Source organism: Pteropus alecto, unplaced genomic scaffold, assembly GCF_000325575.1.
Source record: "Pteropus alecto unplaced genomic scaffold, ASM32557v1 scaffold164, whole genome shotgun sequence".
Classification (NCBI taxonomy): Eukaryota; Metazoa; Chordata; class Mammalia; order Chiroptera; family Pteropodidae; genus Pteropus; species Pteropus alecto.
In genome coordinates, this window is record NW_006439568.1 from 16,144,085 (window position 1) to 16,154,893 (window position 10,809).

Consider the following 10,809-nt stretch of genomic DNA (forward strand, 5'->3'; position numbering starts at 1 on the left):
CTTTTGCTGAAATACATGTAAGTCAATGTATTTCAATGTACTTAGGAGAAATGGGCTCCACTCCTTGACCTGGAAGAATAAACCATAAACAGTTTAAGTCATTAGTATAGTATTAGATTTGGCCACAAATAACAGAGGACAAAAATAATAGTAATTTGCATATGATAAAATGTTCTTTTTTTTTTTAATTTTACAAAGTGCACAGAGATTAAGGTCCTTTCTTATATCCCTACTCTGGGAAGATTCCACCTCTAAAATCATTTCATGGCCCCAAATATCTGCTCAAGCTGCAGTTTTCACACCTGCCTTCCAGCCAGCAGGAAGGAGAAAGAGATAAAAAAGAAAGGGGCAAAGGAAGCATCTCCAGTGCCTTTTAAGGAGGTTTCCAGAAGTTTACACATAACTTATTGGTTTACAAACCAGTGGCTAGAATGTAGTCACAGGATCTAAATTTGTTTCAAAGGGAGGCTGGGAAACATACTTTCTTTTTTTTTTTTTTTTAGGTGAGGCAACCCTTGGTTGACCTCATAGACTGCAAGGAACTTGTCAGCTTACAATCTCTTATTTTTATTTATTTTTTATTTTTTTAAAATATTTTATGCCTACAGCACCCGGTCTTCATAGGTGTTCTCCCATCCAAGTACTAACCAGGTCCAACCCTGCTTAGCTTCTGAGATCAGACGGGATCAGGCACGTTCAGGGTGGCATGGCCGTAGACGGGAAACATACTCTTTATTCTAGGTCATTATATACACAGCCAAAAGTTGAAGGTCTCTTACTTGGAAGATGAGCAGAAAGGCAAGAAAAAATATTAAGGAAAAACCAACATTCTCTACTACTCAGAATATTCAGGAATGAGTAACTCAAAGAGGTGGTTAGAACTTGGGGCTTATACAGCATTTGAACAAAAAACAATGCATTTGTAGAGAAGTGACTGAAGACAAAGGAAAAGGGGTTTAGGCTTTCAGGGGCATCAAACTGTGGGAGAGTAAGTATATTGGGGAAACTAATGGAATATAAGGGTTACTTAGTGAGGTTTGTTTGTGCAGGTCCATCTAGCGGGAATCTCATTGCTGCCTCTAGTGATAGGGTCGTTGCCGCCCTCCTGGTATAGGAAGCGGGGGACGCACCTTCATGAGAGGAATTTATGTTCTGCTTTCAGGCAGATTGGGAGAGGCCAGAGAGTTCACTGAGTGTCTGATTTTTCTCAATTGCCTTCAACTCAACATAACCGTCATGCCAGCGTGGCATATTTAGGGGTGGCAGCCTCTGAAAACTTTCAGTAATATCATTCTCCTCTGCCAAAGATGAGTTTAGGGAAAAATAACTCAGTTTCGCCAGTAAGTCTTGTAGAGAAGTCTGATGTGAGCTTCAAGAAAAGATCTTCCTCTTTGATACAAAATAAAAATGAGAGAGAGGAGAGATGCCCCCCTTTTACTGTCTGTTGGATGTGACACCTTGAGCGTGACTGTCAAAGTGCTCCTGGTAATGGGGAAGCTAAGGGAATCGCAGAGAAACCAACCATGGAAGATTCTGAGCATAGGACATCATTCAGCCTCTGAATCTACCCTGTAAACTCCTACATATGGGTCTCTCATTAAATGTGTACAAGTAATGCCTGTATGGCTTAAGTCATGTTTATTAGGTCTTCCATTACTTAAGGCTGCAAGCACTGAGATTAATGCACTCCTGTATTGGCAGAATAAAACCTGAACTACTTTGACACAGTAGATAAGGTGCTTATGATCTGGCTATCTATATTCCAACCTCATTTCTTCCCCAACTCTCTTCTTTTCCTGAACCATACATACTAGGTTTAGGTCCAGATACTTAAAACATTTCCTTGTACGTGATGCTGAGTCACGTCTTTACAGAGTCAAAGTCATTTTTGACTCATTTATATTACCTGGGGTTTGATCACCTACATGTGTCAAGAACGAACTATAGTAAGTTAAGCACATGGGGTTTGTTTTCGCCACATAATAGGAAGTTGAGTTAGATGGAGGCAGGTGAGGGCCAGAATATCAGTTCTGGAAATTACTAAAGATCAGAGCTCTTTCCAGAAAGCTTCTTACTCCATTATGTCTTGTGAAAGGGCTTTACTTCACCTGGCTCAGGGTGACCAGTACACATCCAAATATTGAATCTTTGTTCTAGGCAGGAAGAAATAAAAGGACAGTCTGTGTACTAGTCGAGTCTGTCAGTTTTTGTCAGAAATACATCTCTTTTCCTGAAGCTCCGCCTGGGAAACTTCTGTCTACATCCTTGTTGGCGGAAATAGCAGCCAGGGAACCTGGAAAATTGAGTGTTTTTAACTGAACGTGGCACTGATCCAACATGTTCAGGGGTTCGTAAGTAAGGAAGTAAAGGGGAACAGATTTTGAGCAGAAAACTAGGGCTATCCATTGTACTTTTAAGTTATCTTGATTATAATACTAGATATAAAAGATTGTTTACACCTATGTCTGGCTGTCTATGAGACTATTTTTGAGAGCAGTGTGCAGGTCAGGGCCTTAGCAGGAAAAGGAAGGCATACAAAAGGGGTATTTGAAGAAAATTTAAAGAGGGAACTATTTACAAAGGTGAAGATAGGTTTATGAAAACTAAGAAAAGATAGTGAAACACTTAGAGAATACCAACAGAGGGCAGCAGTTATTACCCAAGGCATGAAAGGGCAAGAAAATCACCTACCAGCATGTGTTGACATATGGCTCAGGGAGAAGAGATATCCCGATGTCTCCTCTCGCTCCTGGTAGGACCTCCCAATGGGCAAATTGGACAGGAAACCTGAGGGCAGATGAAGCTCTGTTAACTACAGGTCAGTCCGTTGGGGCTCAAGGCAGGCTGGAGAGAGGCAGAGATGGAGTTTGATGTGTAAACAGAGAATAATCGGGGCAGGTGGAAATTATTTCTATGGTGCAGCATTTAGTATAATGCCTGGAATATCATTAAGCGTTGCATAAGAATTTACAAAATGAGTACTGTCAAATGAATTAAATGGAGGGAAATACTCTGTCAATATGTGATCTGACTAAGAATTTAGGTCGCCTTAAACATGAGTCGGAAGGTGTTTGGCTCTTGAATGGTTTGGGGAACTTTCCAAATCACCAAGTGTCTCTGAGGCTGAATTTGCTCTGGACGATTCTCTACTTAAATAACGTAGTAAACAGAATTTGAGATGCTCATGGATGCCCCGGAAACAAGAAACCTTTCTTTGATATGCCCTTTTTGAGGAAAATCGCTATGAATAGTTCTGGTGCAGGGATTGGCAAATTTATCAGAGTTCATAGTTGGGTGACACTATGTTGTCCTCTTACGCCTCATCTATCTTTGCTAAATACATTGAGAAGATTATATACTTCGTGTTGGTTGCTTCAGTATGAAAGCCATGTAAATGAATGTTATTTTTATTTTTGAGGAGTTTTGTATTCCCAACTACCAATAGGGGGCTTATAATATTTTCTATGAGGAGCTATTTGAGTCATAGGTGAATAGAACTCAATAACCCTCATGAAGAAAACCCTCATCAATTACTAAGATTTTGCAAAGGACCATTGTTAAGTGCAACAAGCATATAATGAAAACATAAGGATATAAATATTTTTAACTTCTTTGGAGTTAGTAAGAGATTTCCTTTGCAAGGAAAGCTAATTTGGTTAAAATAAAGTTTTGAATAATTTCCTGCATGGTGGTGACAAAAGCCAGGTTTTAGGTGGTAAGAGAGGGGAAAAGAAAACTGCCTTCTCTGAGTTGGCAGCTTACAGTAGAACTGCCCGAGGGGCTAGGAAGGAGATACAAGTTGGATGGGTATTTACAAAATTATATGCTGCAGGGTATGTGGCAGAGGCCAATGTGCAATCTTTAAATCTTTTTTTTTTTTCTTCTCTACAAAATCTTTATGAAAATCTGCCTGTCTCTCAAATGTGCTTGGTGCAAGTAGATTTACTTAGGGGAATGCAAGGAGGCATCAAGTACTTGGAACGATTGGATTTGAGCCAGCACAGACATGAAGAATGCAAATGTTTTCTTGGCTGGGGTATGAAAAGATCTGCTGTATATACATTTTCAAACGATGAGGTGGGGAGATATAGACTTGAACAATTTTCTGCAACTATAGGTACTGTAACCTGAATTCCGACTTATAAATCCAAATGAGCTCTATCTTTTTTTGAAAGTGGTTATGGATAATTAACAAGTAATTTGATGACTTATTCTTCAGGACTGTGGATATAGCTTACTCTGGGTGTGGGAGCATATGGATCATTCCCTTCATGGCTGGAAGGAAGCAGGATTAGTTCTTAATGACATATTTGAAAGAGTTCTTATTTCTCAAAGTCTTTTTTTTTTGAGACTTTTCTAAATTAAAAAATACTATAAGCAACATAAAAAACTGAAATTCCAAAAAAAGACACAGTTGTAAGCACTTAATACATTTATACATACACGTTGTAATTTCTATTATAAATATATATTTTTTTTATTTTTATTGCCAAGTTATTGCCATAACAATGGTATAGGAAAAATGTTTATTTTTAAATTGATATAGTATCTTGACATAGCGACTGTATATAACTGTTTAGGAAACAGTAGAATGGTTCTAAACCCTTATAACAATGGTTTTAAATTCCTTGAATTTTAGAATAACAAAATGCCCCAGAGGGTTTATTTTTAAAATATAGTACAACATGAGTAACAAAAACATATCCATTAGATTTTACTAATGACCATTAACTATTCCTCTGCAGCTGTCCATAAAACATGAGAGCCCAAGGAATGGGTTCAGGTTTTTAGAGAAAAAGTATATTCTACTTACTATTAAATGTTGGAGTATATGATGAGTTAAATACTAGTTTCTAGGAAGATTATTTAGAGTTCTTAACAAAAACAAAGTATCTCTGACCAACATGTAGGATAAAAGGTTTTTTGACTTGTATATTATAGTGTTGGGTTGTATCTTTCTTTAAAATTTATATGTAGAAAACTGATACACTTTAGTATCTCAACAAATTAAGCCAGAAGCAAGATAGACAAGTCCACTAAGGAACTGCTGTGCTTCCAGCACAAAGACGTGTGTGTAATTAGTTTTGTTTAATGTAGATTTAATGTGACTGATGGGAATAGTTGTCGCTAAAATAGTACAAGTTAAAAGATTGTCTTAGCCACTTATTATTTAATTTACAATAAAAGACATTTACTAAAATTCCTTTGGGGTGAATATGTTTGGATAAAGTTTTTCACCATGATTAACCTGCTATTATTTAGAAAATTGTGTTGTTTCAACTAGTGTTGTTTAAGGTCTTAAAGTTTAACTGTCTCAATGTAGTAAAATATGATACACTATGACACCTTTTTTCTTTTTTCATTTTTCTTTTTTTTAAGAATCTGGCTCTCTTTGGAATGCTTCCCAGGATCTTCTGGAAACTAGATTTTTTTTTTTCTCCCCACACCTAGGGACTTTTGGTCATTAAATAGTTGTAAATATAGAAAATGTACCACAGAAAAGCTCACTGTCTTTATGTCACGAGGGTTTTGCTGATAATTTAGTTCATTGCTATGCATCAGTATAACTTCTGAACATTTATTAATGGAAATTAGGTCCAATTGAATGACCTTTTCAACATTTTTAACTCAAATCTGTTCCCGTCATTTTATTGTGCAGGCATTATTACCAAAGACACAAACCTGCTAACTTACAACAAACAGTTCTACCATTCTCCATGTTTCCCTTTCAATTGAGCATATTGGTTGAGGTCAATAATTTTTGCTTTCCATATGGAAATCAATCAACAAACAGTATCTTTATCTTCTTTCTGAGTTGGCATTCTGCCTTCAAACTTTTCTTTTCCCTAATTATCAATGGAAATGAATTAAAGTTTTTATATAAGTATAAGAATCCATGTGACTACTTGTGATGAAAGAGAACCGAATGAAGACTGGATCACCAAACCCAAAAGTCAGACTAATTTAGATTAAGATGGGATATTTAGGCCTGGTCTAGGGTTTTCAAAAATTGGACACCTACATTTTGCTTTCTTCCTCCTATTTTGGGAAACTGCCCCTCTCCCTTTGTGGTTCTATTGAAAGTTAAAAATAAAGGCCTCTGCTCTCCAAGCTATACACATAGACTCTAATTGTGTGAACTGAAATCATCCTTTGAATTGGAATTTAAGGGAATCTTTGTACAATCATTAGGTGACCACTAAGCTAACCAAACAGAGACTTTGAAGAGTACACATGGCAAAGAATGCAGACCATAAAGAATTATTCCAGGCCATTCACTAAACAAAGAAATAGCAACAAAAACTTCAGAAAACAACAACTCTGGGGAGAGGGAATCTAATTTCCAGAGTTGCCATATTACGTTATTTAAAATATCTACTTTTCAACAAAAACAAGTTACAAGTCAAGCAAATAAACAGAAAAGTTTTCCCACACATGGAGAAAAAAAACAGTCATTAGAAACTGTCCTTGGAGAAGCTCAGATGTTGGATTTACTAGACAAAAACTTTAAGTAGAATATTATAAATATGTTCAAGGAACTAAGGAAACCATGTCTAAGTGATTATTTAAACATGCTGAAAATACCACTAGTAAACCTTCTGTCACTATCAATTGGTTTGTAAATTCTAAAATTTTATAAATGGAATCATATAGTATGTTTTTTTAAAAAAAAATTCAGCATAGTTATTTTAAAGATTTGTCCATGTTATTACATGCACTGATAATAAATGTATTTCTTTTTATTGCTGAGTAGTAGTTCATTATGTATAGATTAGGCTTTGGCAAATCCAGCAGGCTAAAATCCTGCTTATTTTGGGCCAAGTCTGACCACCCCACCTGCTTGTGTATTGTTTATGGTTGCTTTCCTGCTACAACAGTAGAGTTGAAGGCTGAAAATATGTATTATTTGTCTCTTTACAGAAAAAGTTTGTATACCCATAGTAAAGATATATCATTTTTTTTAAAAAAAAAAATCCATTCACCTATTGCTGGGAATTTGACTTTTTGTTTCAGTTTTGGGGTTTTAAAAAGAAATTTGCTATGAACACTCATACAACTCTTTTTATGTACATATACTTTCATTTCCCTTGGGAAAATACCTTGAAGTAGAAGGGCTGGGTAGTATGGTAAATATAAATTTAACATCTTAAGATGCTGCCAAATTGTTTTCCAAGATGATTTTGTTATTTTATATTCCAACTACTAATATATAAGAGTTCTAGTTGCTCCATATCCCTGATAATCCCTGATAACACTTGATACAGTCAGTCATTTTAATTTTAGACATTCTATTGAGTGTATATTAAAATAACGATGTGTTATAAGTTGAGTTTCCCTAATGACTAAAGACAATATCTCTGTCTTTATTTGACATCTGCATATGGTAACCTGTGTGTTCAAATATTCTGCCTGATTTTTATTGGATTGTCTATTATGAGTGGCATATAATAGTTCTTTACATGTCCTAAATATTAGTCACTTGTGAGATATATGTTCTGTTAATATTTCTAATATTTCTAATATATATTTTGTTAATAAGTCTAAACTTGCTTTTCTCTCTTATGGTTTATCATTTAGAGAGCAAAAATTTCCAATTTTGGTAAATTTCAATTTTTTGATTTTTTTTTTCTTTTATACTTTGTTCTTTATGTTCTGTTAAAGAAATCTTGGCCAAATTCAAGGGAATTAAGATGTTCTCTCATTTTTCTTCCAAGAAATTTCATATTATTAGCTCTTACATTTAGACCTCTGATTAATTTTGAGTTAATTTTTGTATATGGTTAAAGTTAGGGTCCAGATTTTTAAATTTTTTTTCATATTAACATGAAATACCACGTTGTATAAGTTTTCCAACTTTTTCTTTTTCAGGTATTTTAGTTATCAAGGTTCTCCGCATTTCTATTTAAATTTTAGAATCAGTTTATCAATTTCTACAGAAAAGCTTACTTATATTTTGGTTAGGATTGCATTAAAAACTAAGTTGGGGAAAATTAACATGTTAGTGAACAAATTTGTCAAGTCCATGAACATGCGCTTTCTTTTTCTTTTTCTTTTTCTTTTTCCGATCCGCCATCTGTGGTGGAGCCACCGCCAAGATGCAGATTTTCGTGAAAACCCTTACCGGGAAGACCATCACTCTCGAGGTTGAACCCTTGGATACAATAGAAAATGTAAAGGCCAAGATCCAGAATAAGGAAGAAATTCCTCCTGATCAGCAAAGACTGACCTTTGCTGGCAAGCAACTGGAAGATGGACGTACTCTGTCTGACTACAACATTCAAAAGGAGTCCACGCTTCATCTTGTGTTGCTAAGAAAAGGAAATCTTATACCACTCCCCAGAAGAATAAGCATACGAGACAGAAGCTTAAGCTGGCTGTTCTGAAATACTGTAAGGTGGATGAGAATGGCAAAATGAGCCGCCTTGGTTGGGAGTGCCCTTCAGATGAATGTGGTGCTGGAGTTTTTACCGCCAGCCACTTTGACAGACATTATTGTGGCAAATGTTGTCTAATCTATTGTTTCAATAGACAAGTCATTATATATGGGTTAATAAAAGACATGAACTACAAAAAAAATCTATGAACATGCTATATTCTTTTACTTATTTAGATCTTTAATTTTTCTCAGAAGCATTGTGTACTTTTTAATGTATAGGTCTTGCACACATTTTATCAAATTTATCTCTAAATGTTTCATACTGTAAATTTTAAAAAAATTTAATTTGATTCCTTGTTGCTCATATATAGATTCAATGGAATTTTGTACTTGACTTTCTATCCTACAATCTTGCTAACTCATTTATTAATTCTAAAGTCATTTTTTGTAGATTTCTTGTACTTTTATACATGGACTATCATATTTTCTATGAACAAAGGCAGTTTTGTTCTTCTTTCCTAATCTGTATGCCTTTTTTCTTGTATAATTGATCTAAATCAAAACTCATTTGTTGGAAAAAGTTTAGACCTAATTTAATGCCAAAATCTTGGATTACAGAAAAAAATTCAGATATTTAGGAACATACTCCACACTCTATATGAATTTTTCTGTAAATAATTGATCTCAGGAGTTAAAACCCACCTCCCTCAAAAGTGAGTGACAAAAAGAGAATAGCAGCTTACAAATTTACAAAAATTGCTACAACAAAGAAAAAAAGGGGAATAAACAGGAATGTTTATGGAAAATAGATCTCAAACAGATATTAATATTAAACTTAATTTTTGCCAATGCCAATAGAATGGTTATAAAACATTACTTGATCTTTATTTTTCTGACCAATAATAAATTTAAAAATCTCTTTGTACATCATGTGTCATATGTTTAAATGGCTTTTATAAAGTTGAAAGCAAGTCAGACAACATATGTTTTAGGAAGATGTTTGTGTATATATATATTTTTATAAAACATATATGTAACCATATATACTTATATCACATATAACATTTGTGTGATAGAATTCTAATTTTGAAAGGCAGGAGTATGATAAAGCTAAATTTCAGGATAGTAATTAGTTTTGATCTGGATGGGAAACAGAGCGAGTGAGGTGCAAACAGTTGTTGATGTATTCAATATTCCAGTTCTAATATTGAGTGGTGGTTTTGTAGGTGTTTATTCTATTATTAATGTGAAAAAAATAAAAAATAAAATATGTCCATTCATGGGTTAGTAATTAAAGTATGTTAATCAATTAATCCAATTTTATTCCCCTTATCGAAAAATAACAGCAAAAAGGTATAAAAGGAGATACGGGGGAAGAAGGGAAAGACAGAGGGAAGATGAAGAGGAGGACAAGGAGGAAGAAGAAGACAGGAAAAGCAAATAGCAGATTTACATCTCTCACACACACACACACAAAATGCAAAGTGAATTAAAAACATATGAAGAAATCGCTTCCATGAAACAAGAGCACCGGGCAGAAATGCAAGAGCTCTGGGAGGAGATGATGAGATAATAGAAAGAAATGAAACGTGAGATGGCAAAGCTCAGGAACTATGAAGAAAAACAAATAGAAGGGATAGACAATAGAAGAGAAACAAGGGAGAGTAGACAAGAGAGACAATTAAAAACAAACATGCTACTATTTGTATTTGTATTTAATTTGTATTTCTTCCTTTTTCCTATGTTTATATTTCCTTTTATATCTTTTTACTGTTTGTAAGGGAACTTTGTTGAAAACACAGTAAACTGTAAAATATAAAATAGGATGAAGAAAAATGTAAAGAAAGATCAGAGAGAAAAGGATAGATATGGAGGACGGGCAAAGAGAGACTTTGCAATTCCCAGTGGAGAAAAACAAAATAATAGATCAGAGCAAGTATTTATAATTCACTTCCCTGAAATAAAAGAAGTTTGAATCTACATAAGTACACATCATGTCCTAGGGGAAATTGAGCCAGGAAAAACAACATAGAGTTATAATCAAGTAAGCATGCTGATCTGTAAAGATAAAGAAAGAAACCTTTGAGGAGTGAAGCAAAATACATACCTCTAAGGGATGAAAACATCAGGCTGTCTTGAGACTTCTGCATAGCAAAGTCAATGCTAAGAGAAAGTAAAGGAACTTTGGCAAAAAAGTCAAAGAACAAAAGCACGACCAAGGGTTTTATACTTCCTCAAACTGATGTTCAGTATGAGGCAACACTTTGACACATTAAACATCAGATTCTTAGGGAATGTTGTTCCCATGAGACGTCTTGAGGATTCTCATACAGAAAAAAGCTTAAAATAGATAAATGGGAAGTGAAGAATGAATATAAAAGCACTGTTGATGAACACTCAATCTTTAAATAGATATACCTAAAACACTGAAA

At 34.6% G+C, this 10,809-nt stretch overlaps 1 non-coding gene and 1 pseudogene across 2 annotated transcripts; one reads left to right on the top strand and one right to left on the bottom strand.

Annotated features, from left to right (window-relative positions):
* Positions 1-599: 599 nt before the first annotated feature.
* LOC112483601 lies at positions 600-718 on the bottom strand. The gene has a single exon (XR_003047718.1). It is a non-coding gene; the product is annotated as a 5S ribosomal RNA (ribosomal RNA).
* Positions 719-8,065: 7,347 nt separating this feature from the next.
* Positions 8,066-8,584, top strand: LOC102893097 (annotated as a pseudogene). The gene has a single exon (XR_001517301.2). The product of XR_001517301.2 is annotated as a ubiquitin-40S ribosomal protein S27a pseudogene (transcript).
* Positions 8,585-10,809: the final 2,225 nt, after the last annotated feature.